This window comes from Sinocyclocheilus rhinocerous, unplaced genomic scaffold, assembly GCF_001515625.1.
Source record: "Sinocyclocheilus rhinocerous isolate Xijiao unplaced genomic scaffold, SAMN03320098_v1.1 scaffold860, whole genome shotgun sequence".
Lineage (NCBI taxonomy): Eukaryota > Metazoa > Chordata > Actinopteri > Cypriniformes > Cyprinidae > Sinocyclocheilus > Sinocyclocheilus rhinocerous.
In genome coordinates this window covers 917,706-942,345 of record NW_015638565.1, presented here as the reverse complement: position 1 = coordinate 942,345, position 24,640 = coordinate 917,706, and the positions used below count along the sequence as shown (strand labels likewise).

The 24,640-nt window shown below is 37.4% G+C and overlaps 1 protein-coding gene across 1 annotated transcript in view; it reads right to left on the bottom strand.

Annotated features, from left to right (window-relative positions):
* Positions 1–5,380, bottom strand: part of LOC107749751 (beta-synuclein-like) — a 27,065-nt gene extending 21,685 nt beyond the window's left edge. The window contains exon 1 of the mRNA XM_016564905.1: positions 5,375–5,380. The gene's annotated coding sequence lies outside the window, so the exon portion shown is untranslated. The remainder of the gene's footprint in view (positions 1–5,374) is intronic.
* Between the last annotated feature and the right edge of the window lie 19,260 nt (positions 5,381–24,640).

Below are 24,640 nucleotides of genomic sequence, written 5' to 3'. Positions count from 1 at the left end.
ACCCTAATTAAAACTCACCTGCCTGTAGCTTCCTAGTAACCCTTCAGACCTTGATTAGCTTGTTCAGGTGTGTTTGATTAGGGTTGAAGCAAAACTCTGCAGGGCTGTGGCTCTCCAGGACCGACGTTCGCCACCCCTGCTGTATATGGTGGTCCGTAGCAAAAGTTGCAGTGAGTATCTTGTGTGTCCACGCATCTCATCCTAACAGACTTCACCAGATTTGGCAGTTCTTGCTGTGAGATGTTACTCCACTTTTTCATCAAGACACTTGCAAGTTCTTGAACTTGTCTAGGGGGACATGTGGTTGCAAGGATGATCAACTGTCCAGAGGCATCTTACTTTACAGACATTGCTGTTTATTGCTCTGGCCACATCTGCAGTCCTCATGCCTCCCTGCAGCAGGACAATGGCATGTTCACAGAGGTGAGCAGGTTTCTTCTGGTGTTTTTTTACAGTCAGTAAAGTCAAGGTCTCTTTATAAGTTATAATAACTACCTATAAAAACCTGCTGCTTAAATTGTTAATGTATTAAGGACTGTTGCACAGGTGCATGTGCAATAGTTTTTTATTCATTGAACAGGCATGGAAAACATTGCTTAAACCCTTTTCAATAAATATCTGTAACGCATATTTGGATTGGATTGTACAAAATTATCTTTAAAATACAATAAAAAATACTTTTTTAATAATAAATACTATACACACACACACATTTTATATTCATTCATGTTGTTTTTCGGCTTAATTTGATAACAACAGAGCAAAATAATCCTGTGTGTTTTTATATATTATTAAGTTACAGGTAAAACCTTCATAAGCATGTAATTAGTGGCTAAAATATTTATTAACTAACAGTCGTATGCAAAAAAAATATGAAAACCTTTATAATGTGAATACATATAAATATACAATTTATGCAAGAATATATTGCACATATATATATATATATATATATAGGAAACTGTAATGCATCCCACTCAATCCCACAGAGGCATTATGTTTGAGAATAAACATTTACTTACCGCTCCTGCAATAAACTTGTTGTTCAGAATGTGGAAGATAAGCCCTGAAACCCTCTGATAGAAGTGCACTATCTGAGAACAGGAAATGACAACAGTCACCTATCAGTCTGTGTTATTTGACAAAAGCTGTACTGAAGTCGCTCTCCACAAATGCATTTCAAATGAACTTTGGGCCTTGAAATTTACTTCACTCACTTTTCTATTTTTCCTTTCATAATCTGCTGTTTTGAAGTGCTATTTCTCATTATTTTGACTTTGTGTGGTGCTTGATTTACAGCCTCAGGCTCAAGCTTAAGTACTGATCTCTCAATACATCCAGACTGAGCTTTCATTCTTAATTCTCTGATCTCTTCCTCCTCACAGACCACCACTGAAAACGTCTGGTCTTCTCTTACAGCTTTCAACTGAGAGAGTAACTAGATTTAAGGCTGTGCTCCAAGCCTGTCCAATTTGATTTCTTTAAGGTCCTTTCTATTTCCCCAAGATCCCAAACAAATCAGAAGAATACTGGCTTTGTTTTGCTGTATGATCTTGTTTGCGGTCCAGCCTTCAAAGCTTGAAACTTCTTGAGTCAAGGCCAAAAGCAAGAGAAAGCTTTAAAACTGACCATGTCTCAAGTATTACTGTGCTGTTGTTTTAAAGGGGTCATATGATGCGATTTCAATTTTTCCCTTACTCTCCTTCTTCTCCCTGAACACCTGCTGGGCAGAGATGGCCCTCTGGAGATGGTGCTCCTGAAACACACCGTGAGAGAGTGAGAGAGTGAGAGTGAGAGTGAGAGTGAGAGAGACATTAGTAATTCATTTTGCACTACATGCTTAATACTTTTTATATATTATTACTATTATTATTATTCTTTTTCTTTCTGTTAATACATATGTGCACTATTTGTAAGCAGTCCAGCTGCAATTGCTTTGGCAATACAAATGTATAATTTTTGTCATGCCAATAAAGCACTCTTAAATTGAAATTGAAATTGAGTGCAAGAGTGTGTGTGTGCATTAGGTCTCACCCCTTTATATTTTTGTTCTGCATTTAGGGCTGATTATATTTGCCAAAATTCTATACAAATGCTTTCTGTGGCAGTCATACCTGTGTGTGAGTGTGTATGTGTGTGTGAGAGAGAGAGAGAGAGAGAGAGTGTGTGTGTGTGTGTGTGCGCATGCATTAGGTCTCACCTCTTTATATCTTTGTTCTGCATTTATGGCTGATTTTATTTGTCAAATTCTATACAAATGTTCTCTGTGGCAATCCTACCTGTGTGTGTGTGTGTGTGTGTGTGTGTGTGTGGGGCTCACCCCTAACCCCGCCCCGCGATGTCATCGTCCATCACGATGTTTCACTGATGTTAACACATAAATGTATAAATTTACAAATGATAAATGATCTTTAAATAAATAAATAAAATCCCTGATTGCACAAGCATTTCTTTGTTTAGTGTATTCTATTTACCAGAATGATAACCAGGTAACCAGCAAACTTTTATGACTTTAATGGAGTTGATGTTGTGATTTTGGTAATGTTATGGCATTAGTATGAAACTGATAAATCCAAAGTAGAAAATAAATTAAAACAATTACTTTTGAACGCTGAATGAATTATGCAAAGAAAATGTACTTTCTTATTTATTAGCGATGAAGAAATCAATATATTAAATTATTTGATATTGAAAATATACAGAATATATATTATATTGAGCAATACATAAAGTATTGCCACTTTTCATATATTATATAGATGTACATGCAATTCTACATACGTGATATAAACCATCACACATATATGAAATGCAATATTATATGCAAATTATATGCAAACAATAAAGAGATAAAATATAAAAGTTCATGAATATGCAGTTTCTGTCTTCATTGCTATATATTTTTGCATGCTGTAGTATATGTAAGTACTAGTTCTCCATACATGGAAATATGATATTTAATGTATCGCATTATATTTTCCAGTAGGCTATATTCATTTGTGTGTGTGTGTTTCGTAAGGGAAATGCATTAAAATATCCTCCTTACAGGACAAAACCAGCAGTTCAGTGTCATCGCCGCTGCATGGCGACAAAGACCATATTTTCAGTACAACAACGAATAATTTATTCTCTCTTCTCTGCAGCTGTTGCAAAGCTGAAACTATGCAGATAAACACATAACACGAAACAGAAAAATGTGAAAAGATTTTCAGAAATGTAATTTCAGTGTAAGGTCCGTACTGAAGACTTTTTCACCCGTTTAATTAATATCTGGCAACATTAGCGGCAACATGAAAGAGTGTTTTTGAACATAATTTTTTTTAAATAATTGCTGTGCTGTATTTCACTAATCTTGTCAGTTATGTAAACTCATTACAGTTGGCTGGCTACCAATGGGCTGCTATTAATGTTAATGTTAGACCACAATTATGTTACATAACATGCTTATGAAAACATTTAAAAATTATAACGGCAGGGAGGGGGCAGCAAACACAATTAATAAATGGACACTGTCTTCCTGTGCAAAACCAGTTTGCCCTCCCTCTCTCTCTCTGGCGCTCTCGATTAAATACATAGCGTCTATACACAAGTGAATTGGCTCTGCAGTACTGTGATTGTAAACAACTGCCTGGCGTCCCATTATCTTTCACTATAAATATAGGTAAATATCCCACTCAGCTGTCAAATATCTGGAGACTTAGGATGGCAGTAAACTGCAAAAGCTATAAACTGCAATCAGTCAGACAGCAGCGCGTGACTATTAATGTGCAAATGATATACGTACGTGCTCGATGGACAGCTCTGCATCGGTGAAGCACTTCATATGAACTTGAGACACATCAAGACGAGCTTCCCAAGGGTTTCGGCAGACCGCGGTTGCCAAAGTGGAGCTACTTAAAACATCTGCTCGCTGTTTGGAACTTCGACTCTGTGTTCAGAAACAAGGCTGCATAATAAATGCAAACTCAGGACTCCTGGAGAGATAGTGTTAGCTCTTTGTGAATGCTATTACCATACTAATAACAAACTTACTTTTTCCCCCTGGGGAAAAATTACCGTAACAAAAAATGACTTTGCACTGGTTTATGAAATTATCGGTAGCGTCTCTCAACCCTGGAAGTACCACCAGGGGGCAGTTTAACTATGTGATGCAAGATCAGCTGCCAGGAGTATTAACGCAGAATCTATGGGTTTATCTGTAGGAAGTATCTCACTCAGGGACGCTATGTTTTCACTATTGCATTTTAAATCAAGTCCTTAAATGATTTCTGAGAGAGAAGTGGCGGAGAAAAGCGTTAAAGAGACAATAAAGAGACGCATTTGGGTGTACAACGAACTCGGGCAATATTTGAGTCCAGTAATAAAAAGCAAATATTTACCAATTTTCATCTATAGATTAGACACCCTCTGCGTGGTCACAGTCGAGTTGCAAACTAGCAAATGTGCGCTGGGGTGAAGTAAGGGGACAATCTGTTCCACTGTGATAAGTCAAAAAGGAACTGTGTGAACAAGGGCATAATTTGCACTACAAAGAATGTTTTCCCCAGAAAGCATGCAAGCTTAAGTCATTTTGTAGTAATAGGTCTTCAAATTTGTTGCTCAGGTTTTTTTTTTAAGTGATAAAAGTGTATTGGGCTTATTTCCGGCAACATTCCCCGAAACCAATCAAAGCCAATTTTGAAACAAGTGAGAAGTTTAAGTGTCACGTCTTGTGGTCATTTGTCATTCTGAAAAGATGATGAACAGATCTTTCACCCATTGCTCTCTAGGGTTCAGGATGCCGTATATTAAATTGCCAGTCAGTATTCATCCTCGTTCCAGGAAAAGAAAAAAAAAACTACACATCTTTATGTACATAATCTTTCATTCCAGCCTTTCCTCATAACCGAGCGGGGCGATGCACTCATGGCACTTGTTTAGGTTGTATGTTAAACAACCTATTTCTCAACTCATTCCCCACACAGCCAGCAGGACACTGAAATCGACTTCTGGAGACAGCTGTGGCTTTGAAGTGCGACAAATAAGTGCTATCAGGCAACTGGCGAGCAGAGAATTGCTCACCATATTATGTTCTTCGACTGGGGACCGCTAAGCTAATGAGTTTGCTCGTCTATCTTCTTAGGTTTGTTCCTGCTTTTGTGTCCAGGCCTTTGAGGATCTAGTGTGCCAGGCATTGTAATACTGTTTCTATTGTCACTGCCTCAATCTCCATTTCTTCTGGAATTTAGGGAATCCTGATTCCTGACGCAAATATTTTCACATGAGAAAGACAGTAAGGCCCTTGAAAGTACAGAATAACGTGTAATGCTGCAGACAATGAGCAAACAGTGTTAAAATACATACAATGGGTAACATACTGTACATACTTGGGAACTCTACAAGGAGACCAGGTTTAAGTCCGGACTCAGTTGTATCACGGTCCCATTCTCCTTCTCGCTCCCATCACTCTAAATCTATACTGTCCTATAATTTAAAGGAAAAAACAATGAAGCTAATATTTAAAGAAAGCATTCCTAAAAAATATAATTGCAAGAAAAGGTATGTGGAATTTCTGCAGAAACTGTTCTGATCTTCACACAACAATACTATGTCAAAATAACAGACATACACAGAATGCTTAAACAAATATCATGTTTTATACACTACATAAGCATTCACAATGCATTTGAACCCTTGGATTTAATAACTGGTTGAATGTGACGCTTTTGGCAGCAATAACCTGCACCAAATGCTTCTTATAACTGCGGTTCAGACTTACACAATGGTCAGAAAGAACCATTTTTTACACCATTGCTCTTTGCAAAATTGCTTCAGTTCAGCAATAATTTTGGGATGTCTGGTGTGAATAGTTCTCTTGAGATCATGCCAAAACATCTCAATAGGTCAGGACTCTTCCAGGGGGTGTGTTTTTTGCAGAAGCTATTCTGTTCTTGGGGGTTTACATGCTTCTTGAAACTGTCTATAAGTCTGGGTCTAAAATCTAAGTCAAATTCACAATTTTAAGAGTTCTCCAAAGGAAAAGTAGTCACTGGATGAACATACTATATATGAAATATTTGATACTTCAATGCTGCTTACAAAATACCGTATTTAGTCAGAACACATGGATACCTTTGAATGCCGGTCATTAGAGAAAGATGCTTTTTGCTGTCACATATGCAGTTTCGCCATCTACACGCAGAGTGATGCTAAACAGCCAATTTGTGGAGACAGACACCCTTAAACAAAGTTGTAGTCTTCAACTCGTGAAATATGCACAGACAGAAAGCAAACAAGAAAACCACTTTGTCCATCACTCTTCTTCCTCATTTGCCGTGTCACACTCAAAACACTTTCCTCGCCTTGTTCTGAGCTGTTTTATGAGGTTATTGTGCCTTTCTCTATCCATGACCATCAAGACTGGAATTCTGCACTTCATAATTATATTTTCAAAGCTCCTTTGCTGAAGCAGTGGACTTAAAACCATTTAATGTGATCAGATACACAAAAAGAGCTTGAAGTGGATGGATTTAGAGAGGGGATCACAGAATGTTGAAGTACTCAAGAGGAGATCTTCTGGCAGCTTGCGCTTTCAGGCACAATGGTAACATTGATTCAGCTTTCACAAATGAGAAAAGAAGTGTGTTTTTCTCTATAGGAGAGCACGGCTATCTCCCTTAATGCATGTTCATGTTTGTGCCTGTTTATAGGAGACCACATTAATGTGCCTCTAACATTTTTATTATTATTATTATTTAAAAAAGGAAATAGAAAAAATGAAAACAGGAACAAATATTTTCCTTATCAAGATTTAAAGGAATAGATTACACCAAAACGAAAATTGGCTGAAAATGTACTTACCTTCAGGCCATCCAAGGTATACATAGTTTGTTTTTCAACAGAATGACTTTGGGTAAATTTAGCATTACATCACTTGCTCAGTAATGGATCCTCTGCAGTGAATCGGTGCCGTCAGAATGTGAGTCCAAACAGCTGATAAAAACATCACAATAATCCTCAATTAACTGCCATGACTCCAGTCCATCAATCAACATCTTGTGAAGTGAAAAGCTGAATATTTGTAAGGAACTAATCATTACGATGTTTTAACTTTAAACCATTGTTTACGAGTCTGTGATACATACCACTTCCTCCAGAGAAAAAGTTAATCCCCGATGGTCATCTCACATTAAAATCCACCAACATATTTGTTTATAGAAAGATTTGATTTGGACTGTTTTCTCTTAAACTGTGCCTGATCTGTCCGTATTTCTCTCCTGATAAAAAAAAAATGTTTTTTTTTTTTTTTTTTTTTATCGGAGAAAGCAGTATTATGGATAGATTGATGGACTGGAGTTGTGTGGATTACTTGTGGTTTTGTGATGTTTTTTATCAGCTGTTTTGTGGGCTTTCATTCTGACGGCACCCATTCACTGCAGAGGATCATACATTTCTCTAAATCTGTTCTGATGAAAAAACAAACTCATCTACATTTTGGATGGCCTGAGGATAGTAAATTTGACACACCAATCATCTGAACGGTTAGAAGTTTTTGCTTCCACTAAAGGACAAAATGCTTTTTGAATTATTCTCAAGTTAATCAAGTTTTACTCAAATTTGGAGTTCATGTGGCTTGAGTGCTTCCATTTTTAAAGCAAAAGGTGGACAAACCAAATACTAAGCCATTCTGACATTCATCTGCATTTTATAAATGTGAGTAATAAAATTTTTACTCAAATATTTATTTTGTCAAATTTTTAAAAAAGAAGCGTCTTCACTATTGCATGTGCATAGCAGTTTGTGTAGGCATCTATATATTCAATATGTGGCATGTTTCCCTTCTTATGCAGTAGGCTCATTTGATGTGTCTGTGGTTGATGTAAGAGGGTATCACACTTACAGCTGTAACGAAGCTTTTACTACTGTGCATCAGCAAAAGCAGAGCTGGCCAATATCAGCAAGGTGGTCTGCCACATTACGCTTGGGGCTGCATTCTGGTTAGGACTACAGCCTTGTCCATTCTTATTTATTCAACCATCAATGCCTTGGAAAAGACCACAGGGAAATAAAATAAACACTTCTCACCGCATCGCAGCAGTGGGACTCCTTGCATCTCTTTGCTGCACTGATCTGCCGCTTTTGCACAACCTCGACTGTCCTGCGGTCAGACCCTCAAAAAACAAATTAGCTTGTTTCCCACTACTTTAGCTCATGTATCACTGACACTTTAAAGGCTCTTGAGACTACTTCTACTTTCGGTGCCACTAGTGTAGTGTTTTTTATGCCATACTATGGTGGCAGTCTAATATTAGATGTCTTACAGATGAATTATTTCATTCAAGCATTTTAGGGTCACTGTAGTTGAATAGGAAAAGTATATGCTCATGATCCAGACAGGAGCTTATGACCTAGTGACACAAACACACTGATACACACACCACTTCAGACATTACATATGCAATCAAGGCTCAAGGTGGCCGTCCTTATCAAACATATCAAGTTAACCACTGATGTCATTGATCAAAAATCCAATTCCAGTTCTATTATTGTGTCAGAGGAGAGAAAGATTGTAAAATGACTTTGATAGGCGTTCCCACTTGGTAAACATACCTAGGATCCATTAGACCGAGAGGAGATTATCAAGACTGAATGCAACAATTTGGGGGGATTATTCTAGGCGACCTTCCTCCGCACTTGAAAGGCAATTGGAAACATGGCAATGAGCCATTATGCTCACCTTCACTTTGATTATAGCTCAAACATGCTGGTACTACATTGGCATGTGCCCGTATCTAAAAGAATCATTTATCCTTATCGATATCCCTTGTCTCCTGATAAAGTCCAGCTGTAGCACAACCCAAATGCCTCCCTAGACATCGCTCTTGGCTCTTAATCACGCCATCTCCACTCCTTTAAAGAGATGCAATATCATGCCCCCGTTCTCATCAATAATACGGGGGAAGATTTGACAAAGTTTCCTTATTTCTTCTGCCAGAGATGGCCTCTGGAGGATCAGTGACCTCTGTTGAAATATTCACTATTTTTTCAATGTTATTCCAAAAGCCCACAGCATATTGGCTAATGAGCCCCCCTCTGTGATTCAAATATTAATGTTGTTTAGTTGAGCATATATTTGGTGTTAATGATGACTTTGGTAACAAAAAAGGCTATTAGTTAACATGTTTTATAGTTTACATTATTTAATGATAGGTTTAATTGTCTGCAGTCAGGAACATTATTTCTCGAGGTAATAATATGTATAATACTCTCCTTTTTAAAGTTCATTAGCACTTTCAATAACAGACAAGGCTATTGTAAATACTGTTTTACTCTGTTGTGAATATGTATCTTTAATTACAGGTTGTCACATGAACAAGTCAGTAAATAAACTGATTTAACTTTCGCAGTAGCGGTTGCAAGTTAATTTCAAATCAGGCATAAACGAAAATGACTCACAGTTGAGAGAGCCAGTTGTGAACTCTGTAACGGCTCTGAACGATTCACTAACTAATTGACTCAGATTCAAACAATTAAATCACAAATGAGTTCAGCCCTGAGAATATTTTTGACTGATTATTTAAAAAGAATCTGTTCATGAGAGTCACTGGTTAGCGAATCAAACATTGCGGCTCACACAACGATTAGCATTACGTGCAAAAAACACTGACACGGGCTCTAATGAGACAGACTAGTGGACGCAGACAAATTTTCCAACACGTTCTTACTCCTGACTCGTCACATATTGACACTTGGTCAGGACACCTTGGCGTCTCTTTTTAATGCTCAGGGCACCCCTTTAACATCACTTTTCAACATGCAGGTACTCCAATGCCACAGGTTGTGTATTATAACAAACCACGACAGCTACTGTATATCTATGGCACTCACTACTGAATTGTGCCTGTGCCTAAAGGCTGGAATACACTACATGACTTTTAAAATCTGAACAGAATAGCATCGTACGCTTACTGACTTTGTAAATGGTTACAGAGACACACTGGGCATCATACACTAAATGACTGAGGATCACACATTACCAGACTTTCAAGTTGTTCCCAACATAATAAACTCACGTAGAAACATGTGCCTTGTTGCGAGGAGACACAAAAGAAATTAAAAACACTTTAGTCAGGGTAGCTCCATATTTAATTTTTAACAGGAATGAAAACGAGGCTGTGAGGGATACAAGTTGTGTTCAATAGACTGTACCGTTTAACCATTGTTCAGCTGACGAACTGTCTTTCAGTAGACAAACCCCCAAAAACAGTTTTGAAAGTTGTGAGTTGTGAAAAGTATATGATCTAGGACCTTTACACAGTGTTTGACTGTAAGTCTATCTTCTCACAGCCTCGTTTTCATCCGTGTTAAATTCAATATAGCGTCTTACGACAGTTAGGGGAAGCTAGAGATTACGGTTTGTAAAGTTTTAAATATGGATATTTTTCTTACACAAACGCATCGATTCACTTCAGAAGGCCTTTATTAACCCCCCGGAACTGTGTGGATTACTTTTTATGGTGGATGGATGCACTTTTTTGGGCTTCAAAATCTCGGCCACCTCTCACTGCCATTATAACACTTGGAAGAAGAGCTAGGACGTTTTTTAATATAACTCAGATTGCATTTGTCTGAAAGAAGAAAGTCATATACACCTAGGAAGGCTTGAGGGTGAGTAAATCATGGGGTAATTTTCATTTTTGGTTGAACTATCCCTTTAAGGTCTATATGCGTTTTAAAATCGGCTCAAATATCAAACATGTTTTATATGCTCTGACTGGATGGAATCATATAGTCAGAAGCTTTAAAAAAAAAAAATAAAGCCTTTGTTCATCATACACTGTGATTTTCTGCAAAATTGTTGAATCCCCGACTGCCCAAAATCTGCAGACTGGCTCTGACTTTCAATAACTAATGTCGACACATCCAGACTAAAATAGGAGTAAAAATCTGTGCCAAAGTCGTGTGGTGTATAACAGCCTTAAATCATAATAGCCTATGCGATGTTCTATTGTTTAATTATAAAAACAGCATGTGGCTTAATCTGAAGTAGCCTACTTATATACTCTATTGGGCACGGTGTTGATAATTGTTACTTATTTAATCATCCGACTTCTAATGTAATGTACCTTACCTTATCTTGGCATTATGTTCATCTTCAATTAATTAGTTTGCAGCTGATTTTTTTAGGAAAATGCTAATGAATATAGAAATGTATTAGCATTATCCCTTATGATGCATCTTATATGCGAGTCTGCTTTGACCAGCAAGTTGCCTTCCACAGGGACCTTATGCTGCTGGGTTGTTAGATTCACCCTCTGACCACAACACACACACACACACACCGACCGCCTGCTTTTGAGTGACTTGCCCAACACTGCAAACTTGGTTTAATAATAATCCTGTCCTAAACTTGGCTTTGCATAAAGATGAGGAGAGCTCCAGTGCCATGCGCATTCATTTCTATCAGATCTCTGGCAGTCCCTGAGAAGTTGGACTGCAGGAGAGTCACATACTGACTATCCTGGTGTCTTCAGCTCAGGCAGAGATCCAGGAATACGTTCTTGAAGAACACCCCCAGCTCTCTGCCTCCGAATCTGGCAGCACTGCTGCTGATGGCTGAAGCTTCTCTGATGTCTGCTGTATGTCAACCAAAACCACACAGCAGTGCTGGAGCAGAAGCTGGAAGCTTGTTTGTGGAGATGCTTTATTTGGGGAATATTTATAAGGTGCTGCTACAAGAAACATGCATTAGCATTTTCCTTTCAGTTTGAGTTGCATTCGGAGTCATTTGGTGCCTTGAGACTCTTGGAAAAGCACAGAATAACGAGCAATTCATTAAACTCTTACTATCTTGCATTTCCCTCACAGATGATCATAAAATCAATGTGCACATCTAACGAGCAAAGAGCTCTGTGAAAAGAAACAGGGCTTCAGAAGGCTGAAAAAGTCAGTAATTTATAATGCTTCGCTTTTAAACTAATAATTATGTTATTAGGGTGCATTTTGTGTTATATAATGCCCTAAAGCTTCAAAATGTCTATTTTATCTTTAAAGATTAAAGTCAGAATGTGGCACAAATGTAACATTTAGCTGTAAACATGTAAACACTCACTGTAATTTTGAACCAAATACTTATGTATGTAGTGTTAATCTTGACAGCCAATAACTAAAAAACAGCAAATACATATTACATATTTTATCACAGTGCTTTGCTCCAGCTCCATTTTCCACCAAAATCAAGTCACAATTCTGCCTTACAAGCTTTGTTTGACTGCCTGAGGCACATTTAAAGTTGGATGACTTTCTCTAGCTACATGGTAATTGTTAAGTAAAGCTAATTGGTATTAGTCATCACTGTCAAATAATAAATGAAATTACATATTCTAAAAGCATCTTACAAGGCAATTTTACATAGCTGATCCAAGGCTGTTCTGAGGGGCTCCAGATTCTGTATTAAAATGAAATGGTGCATAAAAGCAGTACTAAAACATGCTGCTCTGACCCACCGAAATGAAATGTTGTGCAGTAAACTTTGTCGTTGTCATGACAATCAGTGCCGCTTTATTTCCTGTCAGCTCACTCGGCTGTGTGCCACAATCAACAAGCGGTTGCCAGAACGAAAAGTCTAATAGCTTTGTTTGTTTTGAGAAAATGTCTGGCAGTAGGGGAAACAATAACTGTAATACTTTAAAATCATAATTTTTTTGAAGTGTTTGTTCCAGGAACAATATGAATACAAAAATAAGAAAAATATCAGTAACACAAGACAACAAATTTTTCAGTGCCTTTAGTACACAACTGAACAAAATTAATTTGTATTTAATTGTAATTGAGATGGCGGGGGAATAAATCAAATAATACTGAGTGAATCTGACATTTTTTGATCAATTAAAAAGGAACATTGGATGAATTTTTCACTTTTTTTTTTTTTTGCATTTAGTTAGTTTTCTGGCATATCTGCCAGCTCAGTAAAGCTGAAAAGAAAACACGCAGCCAGTTTGTTATGGGCTGTTTGAGTCTGAAACCGTAACATCCAGTGAGCTGTTTCAATTTGAAGCCGGTTTCTATGCTCACTCTCATTTAAAGAGACATGCATCGAAACAGGTCGCTGTGAACAGAGCTGTTTTTGACAAGGTAAAAAGGGTGTTGTTTAACACGACCACTGAGGAATTTTAACCAAAGTATGTTACAGACATTTCATGAAGACCCTACAGAATCATACCAATTTGTTGAAAATGGGCATCCAATGTCCCCTTTAATAGAAAAAAGTTCCCACTGCTGCTAAAGTTCAACTTGCTCAGTTAGTCTGGTTCTCAACACCCCCAAAAGCTTGTTCTCCATCTTTGAATCGTCATGGATGAGACTAGTTCAAAGATTAGTCAACCTTTATTGAATTTTATATAATCAATTAACTCTTCAACAATTTAATTACAGATAAAAAAAATGACATATCATATTGTGCCTTACTGTATATTGTGATCTCATATAGCAGTATATTTTAGTCCATACATTTGAGAGACATGTTCTTAAATGTGACGCATATAGCAAATGCATGAACACTAAATAAACACAGAAAACAGCAATTGTGAGTGGGGTGGCCAAGCTTAGTTAAATGGTGGCCACAGCCACCCCTGGTCACCCCTATAGCTCCACCCATTTATTCCATTATTTTCAATACGTGATAATACAGAATTTCTGTATCACTGGGGACACAACATGGAAGTGCAAAAAAAAAAAAAATTGTTTCAAGCAGGTTTCGCAAACACACCTACCATCTGCCATTTGTCAGCCAATAGTCCTGCCCCAAACTCACACCACTGGTTGAGCCAATGTTGCTTTAAATGGCATACTTAAAGTTGTCTCTGCAAATCAACCTGGGGGAGAAAAAAGTATTTTAATGAAATGAAACACTTCAACTTTAAACATCAATAATACAACAAAATAATGAATAGAGAAACATGAAATGAATTTAAAAAAAATAGGAAATTATAATTTAATGTTAAGTGTAAGACAAATTTATACCTTTATTTAATCCAGACATGATTACTGTGATTTGTTATTTGAAATGCCTCTACAAAGCTTCTGACTTGAACCAAGCTTGACATCAAATTACATTTCTGATGCTCGTCTACGGTCATCATATAGCCTATTTCTGTCTGTTCCCAGGTCCTGTTTAAAATTTAAGGGAGACTGTGCCTTCTTCGGTTTGCGGTCCCATTGCCTCTGGAACACTTTGCTGCTCCTCATGAAATCCTTTCCCAATATTAATGATTTAATGGTTTAAAACTCATCTATCTTATAATGTGAATTTGCTGTTCACAAACCCTTTTACTCTGTAATGTGACATAAAATGTGATGCAAAGTGAAACAGGATATTCAATGAGAAAAAAAATGGTGGAACTTGATTTTATCCAGTTAATTGGATAATGAAAAGTGATGCAATTACATACAGAATGAAGCGAGACCATGAGCCTAAATTGCTATTTGGTTACTGGTTAACATTACCATTAACCTCTGTGACATCAGTGACAAGGTCATTTCAGAGTTTATATGTATAGTTTTTGTTTAACACTGAAGTGAACCTGATTTGAAATCGCAATGTAATATAACGATGCAATAGCAATTTTGCTTCATCTAAAAGCCACTTGGCTCTGAAATCTAAGTGTGAATGGGCATGATGCGTCTGCAAGTAGCTGCTAGTTTCAGCATCATGATAACAATCTGTTAAGTGGCGTTGTCTCTCTGTGCCTGAGCTCAACATCCTCTTAGTGATGAGGAGTTAAAGGGGAATTGACACTCTTCTGTTGAACACTATCATGGGAGTCTATCGTTCATGCTGTGCGCTTCTACAAGACACTTCTCAAACCCTGTCCCTGTGATGTTTTGAAGCATCTCAATATCACTGTGGTCTGCCATGATAAAAGAATCCACATTTCATTTGGAAACTTGTTGCAGCCGCAAAGTCTTTGTAGTGCACCTTATAAATGACACGGTAAATGAGAAGGTCTCAAAGGAGACGCAAAGCTGTTTGTCGAAACAACGTATTTATCTGTCTTATTTGCTTCCTTGCTTTGGTTGTTGCTATAGCAGTTGTGATTTGTTGCTATCGCTGTCTGTGTTGAAATAACGAGTGAGCGCAAACAAGCATGTGGGTTTGAAGTTGATCTCTGTTGACCTGCGGTAAATTTCAGCCGTCTGGAAAAGACCGTCTGCGTCATCGCTCTCAACCTTTTCTTTTCTGTCGAGGCATGATTGACGGGAGGAATATGTGCATCATTACCATCAGCATTACTGTGACGGGCTCCCAGTGGAAGTGCGGTGTCACCTCGCCTGACTTCTCCTCTGACCTTTACTTCATTCTCTGATCAGACTCTGGTTGGGTCTTTCAAGAATGACGGATTAGCGTACAAAGGAAAAGCAAAGAATGAGAATAGTTTTCCCAGAAAAGGGTCAGGTGAATTCATGTTTCAGAGACGTATTTTGAGATTTAAATTCTATCTGAATCAAACAATTCTGTTTTTCCTCTTACAACCTCTGCAAAATTTAAGAAGCAAATCGCCTACAATGATTTGAGGATCTGAGCTACTCATCTGGAATTTATCACTCCTACTGTCTATTTATCGTTCAAGTTAATGGCATATATTTACAACCTTCTGTGAGAGCAGAACAGCTTTCATCAAGGCTAAGAGAAAGAGTTTATAGTTATTTTCAAACCCAGACAGGATCTCTGTATAGAGGCCTATATCAAGCTGACTGTGTATAGAAAGTGAGATGAGAGAGATTAGAGAAATCGTAATTCTTTTGACATATATTATTTTTATTTACATATAAACATGAAAAATTACACATTTTTCATGGCTGGAGTTCTAATTAAAACAGCAGGACTGCATATATTGGGTTGTGACGATAAGTGCGTCAGCAAAAGATACAAATCAAGTGTTTCATGTCAATTCAGTTATCAGCAAGAGTTTAGTTAGTCAGCAAGGCTAGAACTGAGGTTAGGGAAATCAGTGGTTTCTTTTTCTAAATGCATATTTCAAAATGATATACATTTTACAAATAAAACAAGCATGGGCTGAAAATTGAGGGTGATTTATCAGGTTTACCTGTGTTTGGAGGCTGGATCGAGGCTTTTAGCTAAATTGCAGACCAAAAAAAGCAACTTCAATTTGTTTTGAGCAGGTACAGCCAACAGATGAAGAGATTTGAAAACCAAAGGTGCAACATGAGTATTTCTGGAAACTGAGCACAAATCATTGGTCATCTCGGACAAGTCCAAGAGTATGATATGTGATCTGCAACAGAAAATGAGGAGGTTTTAGCCAGAAGGAAAATAAGTTCTCAAGTTAAGTTTGAGATTATGAAATGTAGGAAATCTTCTGTTTGACTTTATATAGAGATTGATTTTAGCACAGTATATACACAGACAATGTCACTGTCTTGTAATGCATGTCAACAGAAAGATGATTCAAACTCTTACTCAGCATATTAGACCTTGAGGCAAAAGACGGTTACATAAGCTTAAGATACAACAATAGTGCCCTGGAGTTTCTAAAAACAACAATCTAACACCAATATCCAAGCTGATATTTCTACAGCTCAAGAAACCTGGGAGCACTGCCTGCCGCCTAACATCTCCTCACCCATCGTGGCCCCAGGTGGACTTGAAGAGCCAGCGTTCTTCTCCTGTGGAACGACAGTCTTCACAATATTAAACAACTGTGTGTAGGTACATGGAAAGAAAGAGCAGCAAGTGTTTCTGTGGAAGTCTAAAACGCCTGCTCTGCTTCAAGATGTCAGAGTAACAGAGCATATGGGAAACTGCAGCACGTTTATGAAGAAAAACATTTGCTCTCAATGAATAAGTGATGAAAGCAAAAGTGGCATGCAGCATTCATTTTAAAAACAAATTTCACACTCTTTTTTTCTCTCTCTCTCTCTCTAACTGTAAAACAAGCTTTTACTCAATCTTGTTCCTCAGGGCAGGGCATTACAGCTCCAAATAAAGCAACACTTTAAGGGAAATGGTGTGGACCTTTTTAAAATATGTGTTGTATTGACCCATGTTTGCTCTGGGAATGGGCTTAAAATCATACATGTTTTTTTTGTTTTGTTTTTTTTATAACATATTATAATCCCAGAAATAAAAGACATGTAAATTCGTTTTTCATGACACTTGCAGATGACTTAATCCAAAATGACAAATATGCACTTCATGTGATATAAATATGAAGTCTTTAAAGGAACAGTTCACCTAAAAAGAAAGATTATGTCATCATTTACTGACTCGTGTCATTCCAATCCTGTGTGACTTACTTCTCTGGAATAAGATACTTTGAAGAATGTTATTAGTTTCTCTTTCCCATGCATGTACAATGGGGACTGAAGCATTTAAGCTTCAATTAGGATGCAAAAGCACCATAAAATATAACAGTGGTTCACAGGACTTGTGTGCCCTATTCCAAATCTTTAAAAGTCTGAGATTGTAGTCGTTATTCACTGTAAATCTTGAAGTCCACCCTAAATCTTCTTGGAGCAGTTCTCGAGAGGCATGGTGATGAGTGATTCGTGAACAAATCATACAAAACTGGCACAGACCAAAATGTAACAACTTCAAGCTTCAAGTATATTCAAACTAAACATTGATAAATCTATTACAACTCATTTTAAGGACAAAAAAAAATCAATTAAGACACCTAAGAAGCCTGGTGTTTATCACTTGCGATTTCTTCAACATTTAATCCTTATAGGTGATAGCATCACAACAGCATAAGCTGGGCGTACCATGGAGCCGAAGGTAATATAACCCTCACAGGTTAATGCGACTAACCCAATACATCCAGCTTATCAGTCTATTTAATTTTCCCCCAATTATAATTTCCAATGCATTATTTAGAGCGGTGCGTGAAAACTATCAGCTTGAAGGGCTTTGATATGTAAGGGCATGGGTAAGCATAATAACAACCTCTTTCCCTGGCAAAAGCTGTATTAAATCAAATAAATAATGAATTTCACGTCTTGAATTTAAGAACTTACTACAGAAAAACAATAAGCATTAGAGCACTTAAGAGCTGGTTATCATAAATCTAATCAACTAGAACTGGAAGTATGCTTTGGTATCTCTCTTACTCTAGGATAAGTTCTCTGCTAGTGCTAAATAATCTAAGCTTCGCTTTGCTGAAATCCAGTGGCTTTCCAAGCACAAATATATATGCAATGTGTGCATATATATTTGGGTGCCATTAGAATGAGAATCCAAACAGCTGATTAAAGCATCACAATTCAATCAATTAACATCTTGTGAAGTGAAAAGTTGCATGTTTTTAAGAAACAAATCCATCAAGGTGTTTTAACCTCACTACTTTAACATCACTTCTGGCCAAAAATACAAGTCCATAATCCATAATTAGAACTGTTTTGGATTGTTTTTGCTCTTAAACAGTGCTTGATCTGTACATATTTCTGTCCTAATTCAAACGAGAAAAAAAAGCAATATTATGGATAGAGTACTTTTTAGCTGGAAGCAATGGTTTGAAGTTAAAAAACATTTTCATGGATGTTCTTAAAAACACGCAGCTTTTCACTTCACAAGATGTTAAGTGAAACATAAAGTTGTTTTTTTATCAGCTATTTGGTCTCACATTCTGCCAGCACCCATTCACTGCAAAGGATCCACTGGTGAGCAAGTGATGTGCGAAATGTCTCTAAATCTGTTCAGATGAAGAAACAAACTCATCTACATCTTTAATGGCTGAGGGTGACTAAATTTTCAGCAAATTTTCATTTTTGGGTAGACTATTCTTTTAAGTCACTGGATTACTGATTCGATGAGCTGAACCTGAGAACCGTATCGGTCATATTCCTGAATGAATCATTCAGGCTGGTTGTGTGAACCATATCAAGCAATTCATTGAAAAGATTGATCAGTTGATTGGGTTTATAAAACCGGCCTGATGTTACGACATTCAGTAGACAACGAGTCAATTTCAGTTTGTTTGTCACATAAAGCTATCATATGACTTAAAAAGAGTATACAGCCCACAAGTCCTGTGGACCACTGTTACAACACTTTAATGGTGCTTTTGAATTCCTTTTTGAAGCTTGAAAGCCTCAGTCCCCATTCATTGTAATTGCATGGAAAATACACACACAGATGCTTTTGGTGCAGAGTAGTAACAGATGCTTTCTGAATTGTAAATTTCGTGAATGTGAGGAGCAGCCATGTTAAGCAAAATGAGGCTTCTAGAAACCGACTCACTCATTTTGAAGTCACGGCCGGTCGGTCTGCCTTGAGAGCTCCTAATCACACAGAACGTCACAGTATATCTGCAGAGGGTTGGCAGGAGAAGGCAGCGGCACAGCGATGAATGTGTTATTTACAGCAGAGTGGCTGCATGTACTCACAGAGGGAGAAACGTGGCACCCTGGTCCCAGCATCACTGCTGCTGTCTTCCCAAACCTGAAGGACTGCACAGAAGAACCTCCCAGATTTAGTGCAATCTCCTGTTTAATGATACCAGAAATGTGCAGGTTACTTGAACATACGACAGGGCAAATAAATGCCCTATAAGAAATAAAGAGACAGCAGTATTGTTTTCCACATCCAACATTTATGCATTTATCAGATTTGTTTTCTTTTTGTGCCTGTCCTTAGCTCAAACGCCCCATTTTGCTCTTCAATACATCATAAAGCATCGAAGTAATTTGTATTCTGAAGTTATTCCATTAATATGCGCTGCTCATAAGCATTCAAATATCAAGCTGATGATTTATGCATTCCAAATGCATTTACGCTCCAATGTCTGGTGCGACGTTCATTGCATATGAAAAGGAATAACAAAAAACAAAACAGGTATAATCACGTAATAGAATGTCATCATAACATTGAGCAATGCATTACTTTACTTACACCAGGTGTTTTCAAACATTCCACATACCATCAAATACAGTATGACCATCTCCTTGCGACAGACCCCCCTCCTAAAATATAAAAGCAGCTATATATTTTCATGAATAAAAACCCATTTATAATGTGAATGATAAAATATCAGGTAACACTTTAATTTTGTGTACTTGTTACATGTACTTCTTTAAGTAAATTAAATAAGCACATGTTCAATTAATATTATTCAGTACTTAGATAACCACACTGTTACAAGGACACCTTAAAATAAAGTGTATCCGAATATCATCATAAAAATATAATATTCAAAATATGTGTAAAATATAATCTGGAAATGATTTACTTTTTTAATGCATTTTTTTTCCTAACCAACATCATTGGTCATTAATGCAGTGAACATTTTTTTACATTTTATTTTCATTTATTATTTTCTATTTCCACTTTTAGTAATATATATGTTTTATATCACAATTTGTCTGTAGTTCTTTGCAGTCCTCTAGGGGTTTGAAAACCCCTTATTTGTTAATTATCATTAGCTTTATGCATTTATGACACTACATCTCACATTTTATTGTATATCTGTATGCAATAATTTACATGTCATACTAAGGTGAAGGCTTTGCTCATTAATACTGAGAACATGTTCTTGGAAGATTACCAAGAAATGTCTGCACAACCCAATTAATAAGCACGCATTATGGCTTGATTTCTTGTCGTATTACAATTTAGTGCAATTTCTCCCATTATAATCAGCGAGACGGTCTACACTGCGATTGCGACACAACCTGGAATTAGTCGAGATTCGATCGAGTGTCACGTGTAACCGATGTGCACAATTCATTTTCCATATTCCTTCCTTTAATCTTTCTACCTCTTTCCCCAACACTACTCCAGGAGCTCTGGCATGCATCCAACAGATGGCAATATTGTGTCTTTGGAATCTCCTCCTACCATGACTCACCTCAGTGTGAGAGAGCAGCACTGTAAACCCCAAACAAATGAAGGCTGAGTTAATCTCCTTCGAGCGGGGTGGTAATGATCATGGCTAATTGTGAGTGAGTGGGCAGCACTATTAGAGCAGGACACACAGCTCTGGCATGGCCGTAATCAGCGCAGGCAGGGGGGAGAGAGATAAAGCCCCATCATGCTGCCTGTGGAGTGAGGAAGTGTGCAGCGTGCAGCTGGGACTGATACTCTTATACAGGCCGCACGGGTCCATCTGGGTTTGATCTCGGCCTTCCAGCACGCACATCATCCTTCTGCGCTTTTCCTAGAATCAGATCGATCAATCTTGGTCAATGTTTTTGGCTTACAAAAGTCGAGTCTTGTTTACATGCTGAGAGAGGAAGAACTGGGACGTTATTGTTGCATCAGCTCTCGCTGACTCGCTCTCCCCATCTTAAGAGGTCAATTCACATCAGAGAAACACTCAGATAATCTCTCTCCCTTGGTCTCTTTCTTCCTCAACTTTCCAATATTATCCTCCTTTCAGATCAGATCATTCTTTTTCTTATTTAAATGTGAAGAGGTTAATTTCTGTGTCATTAGAGCCATCAGATGAAATTCCAATGACTCCCTCTCCTGCCATGTTTTAGATCAAGGTCTAAAGGTTTAGTTGTTTAGCAGCACTCGCTAGTCCTTGTTCGGTTTTCTCCATTGATGGCCAATCGAACTTCTGATTCTGTATTCTGATGAACAATTTCACAAGCAGCATATATTACATCCCTATTTCATCATATTATAATATTTTTCAACCAACCCTTTATAGGACAATCGGTTTGGGCAACGGATGAATGGACAAATAAATAAATTACTAATAAAACAAACACAGAGAACAAACAAAACAATATAGCAGAAATGGATTTAAATGCTACAACTGAATTTTGGCATCACAACATCTTTAATTCACAACTTTAATACTTGCATGGTTGCAAGTTAAAAAGTCGAATTTATTACATTAAAGGTTCACATGCTCGCGTCATGGTACTGTCGTGAACGCGCGTCCACAAGTGTAATGTCTATTGCGTTGTAATAACTTAGTAATAACTTCTATAACTTTTAATAACTAGTCCCCAGCATGCTTTACATATGATTGGAGAAGAATAAATGTTGAAATTAAATGTTATTTTATGTGATTTTTGTACAATGATTTTTTTAGCAAAGGGGAAAAAAAAACATTTAAAAGTGTTGAAGTTTTTGTGGTTACTGTTGTGCTGAAGAGAAGGTAAACTCTACTCTGACTCTATGAACAACGACAGTGCTAATGCAGTAACAAGTAATATCTTACTAGTTCATTACATTTACATGCTAAATAAGTTACAATTAGCATGTGCTATATTAGCTGTTGATATTAACTGAAATAAAGACCAGATTAATTGGTTCCAGGGCTACAACTCAATTAGTCAGAACAACTTTTTTCTTTTCTTTTTTTTGTGAGTAATCGACTTAAATTGTTCCTCTAACTCAATGTGGTTTGTTGGTTGGACATAATTTCATTAGAGGTTGCCATAGCACAAAAAGATTGATGCAAACATTTACATTTTGTTGTTGTTGAGCCAACACATTATTTTTAACTATATAATCTGCAACATGAACACTGGATATTCATTTTGAGATTTGCTAAAGATTACTCTTAATCAAAACAAGCCATGTTGTATTAGTGTCAGAATGCTTAAACCGAGAAATTAAATGTTCAGGGAAACCAACCTACAAATGATTTACACTGTAGTAAATGCATGTCAACTAAATCTATACAAGTTCAGCCCTGAATGTAAATTTATTGACTTGACTGATGTCATGATGACCTGTGAAATAACGTGCTTTGTATTTTGAAGGTTTAAAGGAAATTATAAGGAGAAAACTGTGTAAAAAAAAAATTATTTACCTTGGAGTGCAACTGAGAAAGAGCACAAATATTCAGTTTCAATAGCACTCAAGTGCAAGTTCCCCAAATTATACTTAGCCTAAGTATAGTAATGAAGTACAATTACTCAAGTAGCTTACACCTCTGCCTGCAGCCCCATTCCAACATCGACTGGATAGCCTTTCTAGAAGAGTGGAAGATACTCAAGGGATGAATTAATGCTTACATAAAAAAAACAAAAAAACATCACCTTTAAATAAGAAAGAACAAATCAGCTAATCTCAGGCTCCATCTCAGCAAGGTCATGACTTTATAAAAGCGCAATGCAGATATGGATCATTGGATGGAATATTCTTTCCTCTTCCTGGATCTGATCAACACTGCTGTCAGGCATTATCACTCGAGGAGAACTGTGTCATATGTGTTGTGTCAACACAGACCTGCTTTCATTGCGCAGACTGAGGAAGATAAGGGAGCAAAATGCTTCTGTGAACAAACAGACACACATCTACAAGTCCCACATACTGAGCAATCAGAAGCGTGCTCATTGTTTACGTTAGAGGAAATGAAAACACACTGTCAGACTTTATCAAGAGTTTCATTTTTACCACAGGGGGTACAGGTGAGTGACGCACTATGCTGGATGTCTGCAGACTTTCATAATCAGCAATGATTCATCGCAGACTTGGTCTTGCATAGCCAAATTTCTGACTAACTGCATAAAGTCAGATCCACAGCTAATTTTTGCCAAGAATCACCTACTTATACATAAGAGACAGTCAGCAAGAGAATATGTAAAGCAATAGAGTTTGTTTTGCTTTTATGTGTGGTTGAGGGGTGTGTTTATCTGAAGTAACTGACACTACAATAACAGATCAGTGAAAAACTCATTCAAATAACTGCACATCAGCAATTAGTACAGAAACACTAAAGAAATTAGCAGAAATGTGTGTAGAATATGTAGTGAATTTGCTTTCGCCAACCTAGGGAGGCGAAATAATGTAGTGATGGGTACTCACGTCACCAATGACGTTATGATTTTCAGATCCCGTGTCACTTAAGGTGTGGTTATGAGTACATCAGATAAGAAAGATTGGTGGGATATCTAACTTGTAGAACCTCTTACTGTATTATCAACACAAGAGTAATAAAATACGTTTTATTAACAAAAGATAGACAAGAGTAATCAACAACTACTAAATGAATACCATAATTGAAAAAGGAATAAAGTGCATAAGATGCATAAAATGCAAGTGATTCAGTTGGGTGTTGCTATGGTAGAGTTATGTTATCTTCTGAAAAGATAAACTGAAACGAATAAGGTAAAGAACCCTATTATGCATCAAACAAATAAATCGAGATAGTATTTGTCATCAACTGACATCAGCTATATAACATCTAATGTAAATTAGAAAATCATATAGTGATAATATAAAAACAGTGTCAAGGTCTCTGGAAGATGTCTGGATATGGGATATTTACGTTCTCTGTGGTCAAGTGAGCAGTCTGGTGGCGGTGACTTGTTCCGCTGGACTGGTTGTGCTGGTAGCAATGCAGTGGGGAAAGAAGCAGGAATCCGTTTCAACAGACTTGAACTATAAGTGGTGTAGGATGCTGATCTCCTGGAGCACCAAAGAGTCCTAAACGCAGATGTGGCCCTGGAGTAGGTGCAGAAGGTCCGTAGCCTGGAACACACAGACTAAAGTACCTTGAAATTAAGGTTTGCTCGCCGGAGCTTAACCTTGTTACAAATGTCTGTATGTCTTCTGCCACTCTTGGCTAGAGACTCTGAACTTGGTCAATCCACATTGTCTCTCTAGGATGGAGAGTCAGGACGTGCTGCATCTGTTGTTGTCTCACTGGACGAAGACTCTGAACATAGAATATCTCTTTCC